Source organism: Vulpes vulpes, chromosome 6 (assembly GCF_048418805.1).
Source record: "Vulpes vulpes isolate BD-2025 chromosome 6, VulVul3, whole genome shotgun sequence".
Classification (NCBI taxonomy): Eukaryota; Metazoa; Chordata; class Mammalia; order Carnivora; family Canidae; genus Vulpes; species Vulpes vulpes.
Genome location: NC_132785.1, coordinates 8598128 through 8613461, shown reverse-complemented (window position 1 = coordinate 8613461; position 15334 = coordinate 8598128).

Sequence of the window (15334 nt, the reverse complement as noted above, 5' to 3'; positions counted from 1 at the left end):
TAAAATGCAAATTATATTTTACTATATACTCATTCTCTCTTTTTTAACAATTTGTCTTATGTATTTATTTATTTGACAGAGAGGGCACAAACCAGGGTAGTAGCAAGGGAGAGGGAGAAGCAGGCTCCCCACTGAGCAGGGAGCTCAAGGTGGGGCTCCATCCCAGGGTCCTGAGCCTTAGCTGACTAAGGGGCCCCTATACTAATGCTTTTTAAAGAAGTGATGTGTTACATACCTATAATTCTTGATTAATCAGAAAGCCTGTTTCTACTCTTGGCAGCCAATGGTTTATAGTCTGTCTTAGTCCCTCCAGGCTGCTATAACAGAGTGCTTGGACTTTAAACAACAGAAATGTATTTCTTACTGTTCTGGAGGCCAGGAAGTGCCAAGACTGAGGCCCTGGGGAATCTGTGTCTGGGGAAAGCCCACTTTCTGGCCACATGGCAGGAAGGGCCAGAGAGCTCTGGTGTCTCTTTTCTAAGAGCTCTAATCCCATTCATGAGGGCTGTGCTCTCAGGACCTAGTCACCTCCAAAAGTCCCCACCTCCTAATACTATTGGGGGTTAGGATTTCAAAGCTCAGACCACAGCATAGTGCCAGCAAATTAGAATTTCCGCCAGGAAATCTAAACAATATATTTTTCTGTATTATCATTAACTTCAGAAATGGAAGTTGTCCTGGTAGTCCAAGAATTTGAACCCCATCTTTCCGTTCCCTAGCTCTGGCCCTGGTGTTCGTCTCCCTAAGTCCCCCTGCCACCCCTGGTGCCTTCACAAAATGTGGCAATCAGTGCTATGGTTGGTAACGTTGAGGAGCTAGTCTTACTGCTGGGATGTGGGTACCAACCACAGGAATGAGAGGCTGCAGATAAAAAATACTAACATCCTAGCACTGGATAGTACCTCTTAGTTTGAGGGACTCTATGTGCATTTAATCCTCACAAAAACCCCATAAATTTAGTATTCACCCCCACTGGGATGAATACCTACACACTGCACACAACTCCAGTTGGTTCTACTTCTAGCAATGACGTTTTGAACAAAGGTGGACCTTGAGCACTTTCCCCTTCCTCAAAGGGGTGACGCTGACTTACCAAGAAGGAAGCAGGCCCCAAAAGCACAGGGAGTCGGGCAAAGCATGTTCTGTACACATCTCCTGTCCCACCCAGAACCCCCCCACACACACTCACATCCATGTGGCCAAAGCCCCCTGGCCACTGAGAGAAAGTCTGCAGATGAAAGCAACCTCACATCATACAGTTTAATTTTTTCAAATATTTTGGGTTGCTACCTACAGTAAGAAATACATATTCCCCCTTATGCATAAAGTTATGTTTACATATATACACACATGTATATACACAGACACATATAAACTTATGCATATACATGAGTAAACTTAATGTAACAGCACTTATCTTCCTGCAAGGCACTTGAATATTTTCTGTTTTGTTTTTTAAAATACTGATTGCCACCTATTGAAATGATTTTGCAACCCATGAGTGAAAGGACAAGCAAAGTTTTTCTGTTAAGGGTCAGGCAGTATTTTTGGCTTTGTGGGGCATGTGGTCTCGGTCAGGTCTACTTGAGTCTGCCCCCGTAGTGGGAAAGCAGCCATAGGTGACGCATAAATGATGAGCACGGCTGTGTCCCAATAAAATCTTATTTACAGAAACAGCAGCCCAACCCCTGCCCTACTGGGGCAGACTGAGCCCATGGCTCCAGAGTTTTAAAATGCAGCACTAGTTCAGCAGTTTCTGATGCTCAGCTGCCCTGAGAATCATCTGGAAGACATATTACACCATGTCCAGACCTCCCCCAGCCCTACAGCCCTACAGTCTCTGAGGAAGGGGTCAGGGCACCCCCCTGATCACCCTCCATGGGTGATTCTTACCTGCACCCAGTTTAGGAATCACCGATCTGGTCCCACCTCTCTGTTCACCACGGTGCCCATCTAACAAAAGTAAACTGGAGCTGGGAAGGCCAAGTTCTGGGCTCCAAGCAATTGTCAACAAATTTCAAGAACCCAGGTCCTATAAATCTGGGACCCACCCCCTGCAGTTAAGTGGGAAATTAATAAGAAATCTGAAACAGGACATAAAGTGTATCTCTTATAATTTGTTCAGTGCATATCCCTGCAGAAATCCAGCCACACTGATAACCAATTAAAGGATAAAAGCCAATGCCAATTAAACTGATAATAAGAATATCAGACATCTCAAGGCTGCCATAAAAGTTTATTCAGCCCGAAAGCATACATGGCTAAAAGCACATTACTCCATGATGACAGTTTTTCAACCAATAAGAAACACTAATATGTAACATTCTAATTAGCCTAATTATAATTTGATGAGCTACACAATTTCGGCTGGAAATCGAATTACTAAAGCACATCAGCTGATTTGAAAGGGATTATAGCATGCTGGCAATGTTTTACATTTTTTGGCCAGAAGCAATTTTTTTTTTAAGATTTTATTTATTTATTCATGAGAGACAGAGAGAGAGAGAGAGAGAGGGGCAGAGACACAGGCAGAGGGAGGAGCAGGCTCCATGCAGGGAGCCTGACATGGGACTCGATCCCGGGTCTCCAGGATCACGCCCTGGGCTGAAGGAGGCGTTAAACCGCTGAGCCACCCGGGCTGCCCGGCCTGAAGCAATTCTTATATTTAAAAGTAAAATTCAGTTTCTCTTTGCATCAGGATAAATTATCTTGACATAGACTTATATACAATCACTTATTTTCTAAAGTCAGGTTTATTGAGACACAATCCATGAGCAGGGAAATTCATCTCTTTTAGTATAGTTCTATACATTTAGATAACTGCATAGAGCTGTGCAATCAGCACTGCAATTAGGATATAGAATATCCACTTTATCTAAGAAAAGTTCTGTAGAGCCTCTCTCTAATTAACCCCTCTCTCCACGACAACCCAGCTCTTGACAATCATCAATCTATTTTCTATTTCTGTTTTTGCCTTTTCCAAAATGTCATTAAAATGGATTATACATATACAGATGTTTAAGTCTGGCTTCTTTTTTTCTTTAAGATTTTATTTATTTATTCATGAGAGACACATACAGAGAGAGAGGCAGAGACACAGGCAGAGGGAGAAGCAGACTCTCTGTGGGGAGCCTGATGCAGGACTCGATCCCAGGACTCCAGCCAGGATCATCCCCAGGGCCAAAGGCAGACACTCAACCACTGAGCTACCCAGACATCCCTTAAGTCTGGCTTCTTTCACTTACCATTAAAAAATGTGGAACTATCCATCCCATTGCTTATATCACTAGTTTTTCCTCTTTGTTGCTGAGAAGAATTCCACTATATGGATATTCCAGTTTGTTTATACTTTTGCCAGTTGAAGGACATTGGGATGTTTTCAGTTTGGAGTATTATGAATACAACTATTATAAAAATTTGCATATAGGTCTTAATATAAATATGTGTTTTCTTTTCGGGTAAACACCACAGGATTGCTGGGTCATATGGTAGATATAGGCTTATATATTTACTTTATAAGAAACTGCCAAACTCCTTTCCAAACTGCTGTGGCATTTTCATTACCATCATTGATGTATGAGTATTTGTTCCTGTTGCTCCCACCCTTGCCATACTTGGTATTGTCAGTTTTTAAGGCAATTCTAATAGGTAAGTTCTAGTAGGTCAAGTTATCTTACTATGGTTTTACTTAGAATTTCCTTAATGACGAATGATATTAAGCATCTTTTCGTGTGCTTCTTGGCCATCTGTATAAATTCATACAAATCAATTTTGAAAAACCAAACAATCATCAGAAAAATAGGCAAATTAAATGAACAGGCAATTTCCATCACAGGACTTCAGAATAATCAGTGCCAATAAATGCCTAAAAATGTGTGTTCCGCAGTAGTGTAGCCAGAGAAATTCAGGGGCAGAAAATGTCATTTTGATCTCTCAGATTGGCAAAACTGTGTGATGAGATAGTTTTTAGCAAGGCTGAAAGGAAATGGGAATTTGTGCCCTCTACAGGTGGGGGTATAAATCAGTACAACCACTTTGATACCTATTTGTTAATATCTAATAAGTTGAAGATATATCTGATGTATGATCTAACAGTTCCACTCCTGGATATATACATATGGGCCCAAAGAGGTATATATGGGAATATTTGTTGCAAGATTATAGCAATAAAAATAGAGACATTTAATAGTAGAAAAGTGGACAAATAAGCTCATTTATTAATACAATTGACTGGATCATATGAATGCATCAGTCAGAATGTTGGATTTTCAATGTTGAATAAAAGAATAAGCAAGTTGTCAAATGTATACACCACATGATACCATTTATGTAAAAACTTTAAACACTCAGTATATATTATTTATGGATTCATATATACATAGCAAAAGTATAAAAATGCTAATAGTAATGACATGCATCAATTTCAAGATGGTGGTTTCCTATGGAGAGAAAGGAGAAAAGATAAAGCTTTAGCTGTAACTGGAACATTTTGCTTCTTCAAAAACAATCTGTTATATTATTTTCAGTTTGTTTTATATGTTTTGTAGTTTAAAACTCTATTCCACTTAGTTCCCACACTATGCCTCTCTGCAGAACTTCCCTGAACCAGGCTTTCATACTGATCCTTACTTCAAAACTTCCTAGTGTTGACTCTGATCTTATGCCCCATATCTAAAAACTTGGTTTTCTTATTCATATGGCATAATTCTCCTTTCTTGGACCTGAGGTTCTTGGTAACTAAGGTATTGGGGAGGATTGGAGGTCTCCCTTGTTTTGGCCATTTTTCTTCCCCAACTGATGTCCCATTTCTGCATCCATATGGATAGAGGCCATTTCATTTGTTAGATACATTTGCTTAGTGCTTGCCAGTTGTCAGCTTGGATTGTTGAGTGTCTCTTGAGCCTGCATTCCCTGATGCTGTATTTTGTCTGCTTTTTGGATCACCTCTTCTACTTGGCATTGGATTTATTGACACCTGCTGAATTCATGAACTATTTTTTTGGCTATGAAACTGAGCTCCAGGCTGGATTTCCACCCAGCTCTGCCACCTAAAACCTGTCCCAATCCAGTGGACAAGTGTAATGGATAGCACAGCTAAGAGTGATGAAAATTTACAGCTCTCAGCACTTGCTAAGCTTTCAGACTTCCTTCCTAACCTGTGTCAGACGGATCAAATTAAACACTCGTGAGATCCAGACCCTCAAAATAGTAACCCATTTATTAGAGCACAGCTGTCTCTCTTCCCTTTCCCTCACTCCTCAGCCTAGAGATAAAGTACTTCTTGGAAATATAACCTTCTACCTTAGAGATGACTGGGGCATCGTGAGTCCTTTAAGTGTGCACCAGGAAGGCGTTCTTCCAAGCTACTTACCTTGTAAAATATAATATCTGTAAGCACTCCTTTGCCTTAGGTGTCCTGAATAGCTCTGCCTTGAACAGCTTGGCTGTTCTGTTAGATTTCCCTCTGGTTCTACTTAGGTGGGCTTCTTGCTCCACCCCCACCCCAAGACCCCTCTGCTTATTGTCCTTTTAGAGACAACTACAGCTCATATCTGTTTCAGCTTCTTTAGCAAATGGACCACACCCAACCTGAAGCCCCATTATCGTCCCATCTATGGACTCTGATCCCAGATCTCTACTACTATCGTGTCCCTATTTTCAGGCAGGCTTATGAAAAGAGAGAGTTTTTTGTTTTGTTTTGTTTTGTTTTTTGAAAAGAGAGAGTTAAAAGATATAGTGGAGCAGTAGAGATGTGTTTGTTGCCCAGTTGATGCTTATTGCCCAATTCTGTGACAGACTCTCTCTGTGACAGATGGGAAAAGGCAGCAATAAACAAGAGGTCGTACCTGCCTGTCTGCAAGTGGCACAGCTGTCAAATTGGTTGTATAGAAGCAAAAATGATAGGTGAGGCAGGAGCCAGGCAGAGTCAGTCTAGAGAATTTATCTTATGTGGGCTTCCTGCCAAATGGTGTTTCAAGAATTCTCAGGGGGAGTCAGATCCTTGGGGATAGGGGATGACGCTTCCTCTTTTAAGTGGACTGAAGTTTTCCAGGGACCAGATGGTTGTAGAAATCCCAGCATTATCAGTCTCTGCATCATCTCTGTTGGGTAGTGGCCGTGATCTCCAGATGTCAAGCAGGGGTGAAGTGGCAGGTTCTTCTGCTTGTATTTCATTGTTCTGAAGTACGGTTGCCAGTTTTTTTTTCCAGCACATCCATGAATTTAGTGTGACACGAACTATATATTTCTAAGTATCCTTTGTTAGTATGAAGGGTAGGAGTCGAACTGGGCAAAGTGAAGGAGTTTTATGAATTTGAGAGCAGTAATCCGAGAGCATTTAGGACCTACAGTTATAGGTCACCAATAGGATAGCTGTAATGCTGAATAGGTAAGAAGGGTGCTAAGCAGCTTGGTGAAAGTTGTAAGGAGAGAAGTTACTAAGGTGTTATTGAGACTAATAACATGCTATAGGGTTTTCCTGGGGCTTTCCAGGGCTGACATGTCTTTCCAGGGTCACTTTGGCTTCTTCCTTGAGAAAGCCTGTCAGCTATCCTTTGTGACTTAGAATTCCTTCACATATTCTGCAACCACAAACACTGGTGAAGAGAAATAACCCAAGAAAAGTCCTTGGGTTCCTCAGAAAATGTAGCTCATGCCCATTTGGTGTTCTGAGATAAGGATGGGTGACATTTAAAGAAATGAGTTAGATGGTGGGAAAGAGAAACAACCAACTGGTTATCTTGGTAGTGGGAAGAGTGGAGCCCAAGATATAGCTTTAGGGTTTGGTTGGTTATTTCTGTCCAACTAACAGTCTGGGAGGTATGTAGGCCCAGGTCCATTTTGACTCGGCAGATGAAGAAGAGATTCTGTCTAAGGCAGGTTATAAGTAAGGTGTCATTATAATTTATTTTCCAAACATATTTTTGAGAAAGAAAAGAGGTGCTAATAATAGGCAAAAGCGTGAGTGTACCAGAATTGTATGAGTATACCAGGTAAAAATAGGATATAAAGTCACCCTGAATATAAATACAGGGGAATCTCCAGTCCAGAGCAATCTTGTTGATGCATTTGTGGAGGTAAAAGATGACCAACTTGAATATTCCAGTGGCTCCTGGCATAGGTGGAAATGAGCCAGCCACTTGTTGTTGGAACTACCATGAAGTTGGTTTTATATTACTGAAAGGCAGGGAGCTTAGTGAGGAAATCCATTATGAAAGTGGCCAGAGAAACTGAATGCTTGGCAGGGGGCACAGAAAGCCTTTGGCTTCTGACAAGTAGCAGGTATTTGTTCTGCATATACTTGTATATCATTATATTCCATTACTTTCCATTTTTGACCTACAGTTATCAAAAGTCATGAGTCAAGGAATGGGGGGCACCTGGGTCGCTCAGTTGGTTGAATGTCTGACACTTGATTTGAGTTTGGATTTTGTTCTCAAAGTTGTAGGATTAAGTCCCATGTCAGGCTCCCGACTCAGTTGGGAGTCTGCTTGGGATTCTCTCCCTCCCTCTCCTTCTGCACTCTCTCCCCACTTCTCTCTCTCTCTTTCTAAAATAAATAAATCTTAAAAAAAAAGTCGTGAGCCAAGGAAAATAGAACCTTAAGTTGGCCAAAGTGAACAAATGAACAGAGGGCAAAGTTCATGATAATCTTCTATGACATGCAAGTGATTTGAGAAGAGACTTTTCTCTCTGAGGGCCAGTAGAGTATTTACTTGGTCTTTTCTTATATTATTTGCCATTTCAGGATGAGGGACAAGCGGTCCAATACAAGCTGGAACAGGATGGAACCTTGTGGTGTCACAGAACCTTGGCCCCGACAGAGATGCTGAATCAGATTATTGAAAACAAGCAGAGGAAGCATTTGTCATGTCCTAGCAGATGGGACTGATATTTGGATTCTGAATAGTATCTAAGAAGCAAGTGTTATTTCTGCAGAAAGAATGGTCTGTTTGCAAAATGGCATTGCCCAGTCATGTTTTAATGAGAGGCTGCTGTAGCAGGAAGCAGCAGTGACCTTATGGAGACTAGGTAAAAATGCAGACACTTGACTGGTGTGGGAAGTAAGGATGATTAAGAATCAGTTGAATGGGGTGCCTGACTGGCTCAGTTGGAAGAGCATGCAACTCTTGATCTTGCTGTCACAAGTTTGAGTCCCAAGTTGAGTGTAGAGATTACTAAATAATAATAATAATAATAATAATAATAATAATAATAATAATCAGCTTTAAAAATTGGATAGCATAATGGGCATTTCAGCAGCCTTCAACTGAGGACTTTTGTTCCTCCTGGAACTTAGTTGAGAGTCTTAAGAATTACATAAAGGGTACAGTGGAACAAGAAATGTTCATGATAATTTTAAAAGTTATGAAAAAGTGCAGGCAAATATTAAAGTTTGAATGACACAGGGTTTGAAACTAAAGCCCAAGCAGCACCTTGTAAAATGTTGACTTCTGTTTCCCATAAAAGAATGACATTTCCTCAAGCCATACACAAAAATTTATCAGACTTCATTTTATCGCACACCTATTTTCATCAGGAGTTTATATGGCAATTTCAAAATAGCTACTGAGCAGCTGAAAGAAAGAGAAAATTATAGGCCATCAAACCATTAAACAGGAGCTCTGTAGGAATCTTGTTACACCCATTATACCCTGCCTCTAGGCATGATGTTTCAAGATAACAAGATCTTTGTAAGAATCTTATTACAGGAACTGATAAGGATAGCAACCTGTATAATCAAATGTGAGATAAGGACACACTTTCAAAAGAAGAATTTCAAAATCAATTGAGAAGTAAGCAGAGAATATGAAAAAGTAAGAGATTAGGACCTTATAAATTTGGGCTCTCAGAAGGGTATTTTAAAAATAAATTGTATAGATGCTAAGCAATTTGATACCCACAGTTTATAAACTTTTCCATTTTAAGACAGTGCTGACTATTTCCTCCCTTATACTTGAACCCAAATCCATACCCTTCCCTCTGGAAGAACGGAAGAGTCTAAGATTTTTTTTTTTTTTTTTGTAGCCTTTCAACTTGAGTTTACTATAGCCCTGTGAGTTTTCCCTTCCCTGGGGGGAAATCAGACAGGTTAAATTTTACATATTGTCTATTTTCTAGTCCTGTCACCCTCTGATCACATTTCACTCAGTTAATGCAGACGTGGACTAAACAAGCTTTAGAGTAGGGCCACCACGTAGTTCATTCCGCGTATCATCCTCGCTTTCATGTGGCATAAGGTTGCATTTGCTATACTGATAGCCACATCCTACAGAGGAGGAGGATGGTTCTAACTGGGAAATGATGTAGGCCAGGAAAGCAGCAACCAGAGTGAGTCAGAGTTCATGAGGACCAGCTCTGAGGAATCCTAGTCTGTCCTGCAGAAGGTTGCCTGCTGGTGTCACAAGTTCCATTGTGGGGAAGGGGAGCCAATTTGTTTAACGATGATCCCAGGAAATATAAAACAAATAGGAATCAACATTAGTCTGAGGCCAGACTAGACATCTCTAGGGTAGCTTAATCAAGACTTTACTGAAGATTCCTAGTGTTAAACAACAACAAAAAAAGATTAAACAATTTAGGTGATACAAATTAAAATCCCAAAAGGAAGAGCGATTTCCTAAAACCTAGGCAGAAAGGTATCTTCAAAGTTCTGCTACTTCATAGCCTAGATTTTTACCACAATGTTTAATGCTTCCCGGACCATAAGTAGGCATGCAATAGTCATGCTTGAGTATGACTTACTTTTAAAGATCTAATCACATAAGGACATTTCTGTTGAATTTCATGTGAGTTAACTAATAAATAAAGATGTTTTTATCTGCACGTTAATGTTTCATTTGAAAAGCAAAGCAGCCAAGCAACAAGGAACGACAGACCTGGAAACAACTCATTCTAGGATCTGTTTTACTGGTCATAAATTTGCGACAATATTCAAAGGACTTCCCTTGTCCTTTAGATACCTAATCCAGGGGAAGTTATCTAATATCTTTTTTTAAGTAGTAAGCATGCATGCTATTGGCTCACACAAAAAGAAAGTGTCTTTCGCCTTTGCAAAATACACTTCTGAAAAGTTGTGTAAAATATTTCTTTTGTAAGTTAGAGCATTTTTCCATTTACTTATACTAAGTGCTTTTGAAATGCTCAATTACATGTGTGCTTCTCTGAATTAGAAATGTCTGTAACATAAGGTTTTTAAGTTTATTTAAGTGATCTCGACATTTAATGTGGGGTTGGAACTCATGACCCCAAGATCAAGAGTCACATGCCCCTCTTACTGACTCAGCCAGGTACCTCTATAAACATAAGCTTTTTATAAAACTTTGTGCTTCTTTTTTATAATTAACTCTGTACCAACCGTTTAAAACCAGAAGGGCAATGGTATCATTAAGAATGTCTTATGGATACATTTATGAATGATTGTTTTTGAATTTCAGACAATTATATATTACATTTTCCTTAAATACATCTGTATTTTATTTATTGGAAGTTAAGTCAGTAATTTTAGCTATGGTGATTATGATTTAAATCAAAAGACTCAGGGTGGCTGGGTAGCTCAGTCAGTTCAGCATCTGCCTCGGGCTCAGGTCATGGTCCCGGGGTCCTGGGATAGAGCCCCATGTGGGGCTCTCTGTTCATCGAGGAGTCTGCTTCTCCCTCTGCCTGCCACTCCCCCTGCTTGTGCACGGGCTCTCTGTGTGTCAAATAAATACAATAAAATCTTTTTTAAAAAATCAGAAGACTCAGGGATCCCTGGGTGGCGCAGCGGTTTGGCGCCTGCCTTTGGCCCGGGCGCGATCCTGGAGACCCGGGGTCGAATCCCACGTCGGGCTCCCGGTGCATGGAGCCTGCTTCTCCCTCTGCCTGTGTCTCTGCCTCTCTCTCTCTCTGTGTGTGACTATCATGAATAAATAAAATCTTAAAAAAAAATCAGAAGACTCATTGTATTTGAATATGATATATAATAGCCCTCAAATTTATTTTGCTAATTCAGAAGTCTTTAATTTGGAGTGGCACTTCTGAATTATCATCTGTACTATTTGTTAATAATTACAGTCATGAGTTTGGAAGTCATTGAGCATTTAATGAAAGCCTACAATTTATGAAGCCATGACTTGGTATCATGTTACAATGGTTGAGATGTGTTTCTGTCCTTCAAGAGATTCACTACAACAGAATTTGGTAAAGTATGTAAGTTAGGAAGTATATCAGACTGTGGTATAATACACGTGCTTTTAAGAGAAAGACATGATGAGATGCTTTATCTTTTAAATTAAAAGAGCACTTTTACCTGTTTAAATGGCTAATGAAATTATAATGCCCCCCACTTTTCCACTTTCAGAATATTTTACATTGACTTATTAAATAATGAATGTAAAGCATCCACCAGGAGGTGACCTGCTCCATTACCTTTTCCTGTATTTTCCGGTGTTCTGCATAAGGAGTGTGTAATTTATCATCAAAAAAACAAAATCCCAAAACTGAGCAATGTGAAAAAAAGGACTCCTGTCTCTTACAAGAACTGCCAGCTGGGGCCATCACTCAGGCAGGAAACAGGAATTCAGCAAGTGGGCCAAAGGGAGACTCAAGTTTTCAAACAGGAAGCGACATGGAATCTGCTTCTGGCTGTCAGAGATTGCTAGGGTAAAGCTCCTGGGGAAAGATGATGCCTGCCTTTGTAGTCGAAAGGTCATTAGGGGGATTAAGTTGAGAGGCTAGCTTTGTGTAGTCTGCTTAGTTCCATTGATAGGTAGAACCAGGCGACCAGCTAAATTTAGTCTGAACTATGGTATTTAGTGCCCCTTTGTGATCTAGAACAAATCATTCCAACTTGCTTGGCTTATAATTCTTTCATGTGCATAGAACCTAAATGTCTTGGCTCCATTAGACTATGTAAACAAATGAAAGTTAACATTTCCATTAAATCGCAAAATTACATCAGAGGAGACTCTACCAACTTGATTCCTGGAAATTAGCTCACTAAAATGTTCCCTGGGGACATGTGAGACATTCCTCAATTCAATTTTAGGTGCACCTAGAGCTTGTGTTCTCTGACTTATCACACTGCTGCCTTGGCTCCTTAGTACACCACTGGTCTTCCCCTCTCCACACCCCTTTCTATAGGGAGGACGGACAGGGGATACTTGTGTCCCCTCCTACACCCTCTCAGGCATAGAATGGGCCTTCCATTAATTCCCCTTACCACAGGGCAGATTTGGTTTATAACGCTTATCAAGCCTTTACTGAAGATTCCTAGTGTTAAAAAAATGATTAAACAATTTAGGGGATACAAATGAACTTTATTTTGTATTTCATTAAGTGGAAAGCCTCCTTTGGAGAATTGCAAAGTGGGGCAGCAATCAGGAGGCTTTTATAGAATAAAGAAAAAAAGAACAAGGAAAAGAAAAATAGAAAATATCTGATTGGCTGGGGCCACATAGTCAACTTTGTTTGGAGGGAGAAAGAACAAAGAAATAAGTATAGAGCCCCAAGCTGGCTTGGTTTTGGGGGACTGGCTGACCGGATATACTGCAGTTTTGATCTAGTGGAACCTTCACACAGACAGAAAAGTTATTTAAGTTTTGGTTTGGTGAGGTGGCACCTTGTGCAGGAGCAGTTTCATCTTGGGCCTAGAAATTTATTTCAACACTATAAGGGAGAGAAAAATAGAACACAGAATAAGGGAGAGAAAAATAGAACACAGAATAAGCTGTGACGATACCTTCCTTCCCCCATTCCCTCGTCTTTTTTTCCTGTCTTCCTTCCTTCCTACTCCCCTTCCTTCCAATTAATAGGTATTGAGTAACTAATAACACTATGTGCCAGGCATATGTAATTAATAACAGATGTGGTTCCTACTTATACATTCTTCGTCTGTTAGAGGAGAAAGACCAAATAATCAAATAAAAATCATATGTTGCTAAATGCATTGGGAAAAAAAAAAAAAGAGTCCAGATAGGGAGGAGTTTACCTCATCTGGGAAGTTAGGACAAGGGTTTTTTTTTTTTTTTTTTTTAGGACAAGGGTTCTTAAGGAAATGAGAGTACAGCTGAATGCTGAAGGATTCATGGGCATTCAGAGGCTAAGGGGGCGGATAGAGAAAAACACCTGATGCTGAAGGAAGTCTGCAAAGTGTGTGGGAAGTCTCCAAAGCGTTGAGGATCTGGCCCTACTTTAAGGACCTGTAAGAAAGACTTTCTGAGAGGGAGAAATAATAGCAGAAGAGAGTAAGGTAGATCATGGGTGGAATCATATGAAGCCACTGTAGGCTTTTTAAGCAGAGGAGTGAGCTGCCTCAGTAGAAGTGCCAGCCCTGTAGGGTAGAAGAGCACTTACTTCAAACAGCAGGTGAGAAGGGCAAAGGTAGGAGCAAAGTAACTGTGCTAGGCAAGGAAATATGGACTTTGTAAACAGGATAAATTTTATTGAGTATTGAAAGAGAATGATCAACATCTACACAAAACCTGGCCACAAATGCTCAAAGCATTATTTTCATAAGAGCCAGAAAGGGGAAACAATCCACATGTCTACTAAGTGATAAAATGAGAAATAAACTGCTATGTTTATACAGTGGAATCATCATTTGGCAATAAAAAGAAATGAAATGCTGACAGAAGCTACAACACAAAGGATGGGTTTGTACAAACCCTTGAAACACAAGGGTTTCAAAGAATGACCCTTGAAAACATTATAAGTGAATGGAGACACCAACGACCACATATTGTATAATTCCATTTATATGAAATACCCAGAATAGGCAAATGTAGAGACATAAAGTAGATTAGTGGTTGCTTAGGGCTGGGGATGAGGTGGGGGATTGACTGCTAATGGGTATGGAGTTTCTTTTGGGGGGGGGGGGACAAAACTGTCCTAAAATTAAATCTTGGTGACGATTGCTACTCCGGGAATATACCAAAACGGATTTAACTATACACTTTAAAATGGGTGAATTGTATGGTATGTGGATTATATTTAAATAAAACTGTTAAGACAGAAAATAATTTTAAAAGAATCCAGAACTAGGGACATCCACAGAAATGGATCTTGATCTTCAATTTTTTTCTCACTTCACATTCGTTGTACTCCAAATAATTGTAGCTAGCAAAAGAGACCAAGGTCTGTCTTGCTAGGGTGAGTTGGGAGGATTTATGGCTCTATTAATATATGTACGAGTGGTGGAGTTGAGTCCATTGTTCAACTACATTAGCAGTACCAAGCAGCTGTTTCAGTTAATCATTACGAGGACTGCAAACAGCACGCAAAAGAGAGCGCTCCATTTTTTTTCAGCATTTTAAAAGAATAGTCTTAATTTGCTAAAATAATGCCTTTTCTCCTTTTAGCATTTTTTTCCCCTTTAAAAAGTAATGCTTATTTGAAATCTTATTTTCATTAACATTAAAGTGTTAGCTTAACTTTAAAATGTCGCCTCGGATCTCTTAAAAGATTTTCTATTTCTTAAATCTTGATCAGGAACATGTGAACCATTATTAAATACTACGTGGGTTCAAAATAGCTACAGGGAATATGAAGTTGAACAGGTGGCAATGCTTCCGTTTTCACACTCTGAGAAGGCCAAGGTTTCTTAGGGAAGCATTCCTGGTATCTGTATGAACCAGCTTCATAGTTCCTCAGCTGGTGTGTGTGTGTGTGTGTGTGTGTGTGCGCGCGCGCACACACGCAAGAGTAGGGGCCTCCAATTTCATTTGGCTTGCGCTGCTGACTCTTAGATTTTACAAAAATTTCATTTCCCTTTCCAGCTTCCGTCTTACTGATGCGTGCATGCCAAAGTGTAATTCAGGCTTAACCACTCTGTGTGTAAGCTAGTTAGATTGTCTTGTTTTATGTATGAAGGAAGCTGACACTCAGGAATGATAAGGAACCTTGATTTGGTCGCTTTACCAGTTAATGAGAGATCTTCCGGTGGCAATACTGTCTCCTGATTTCTGCTTCTTTTAGTGAAACATTTTCATATCCTAAGCCTTCAACCTCTTTTCACATCTTATAAGTAGGAAATAATTATAATTAGGAAATAAATATCTGCACCGAACATGACTTTATGTTGTTGTTGTTGTTGTTTTTTCATAGAACTGACTTTAGGAATAGATAGAAGAGGTAGTTATCTGTGTGGTGTCCATAGAGAGAGAGAAAAAAAAATAATGACTTTCCTTTTGGGACATTCATTTTCCCAAGTAACAAAAACGTTTCCACTCATTTCTCTTATTAAACAGCAGTAACTGAAGATGTATCCAGATGCTTTTAACAAAAGGCAGCAGCCAGGCACCATGGCTCTGACCTAATGGATTCTAAGATAAAGGAATGTCAAGGTCATTGGAAA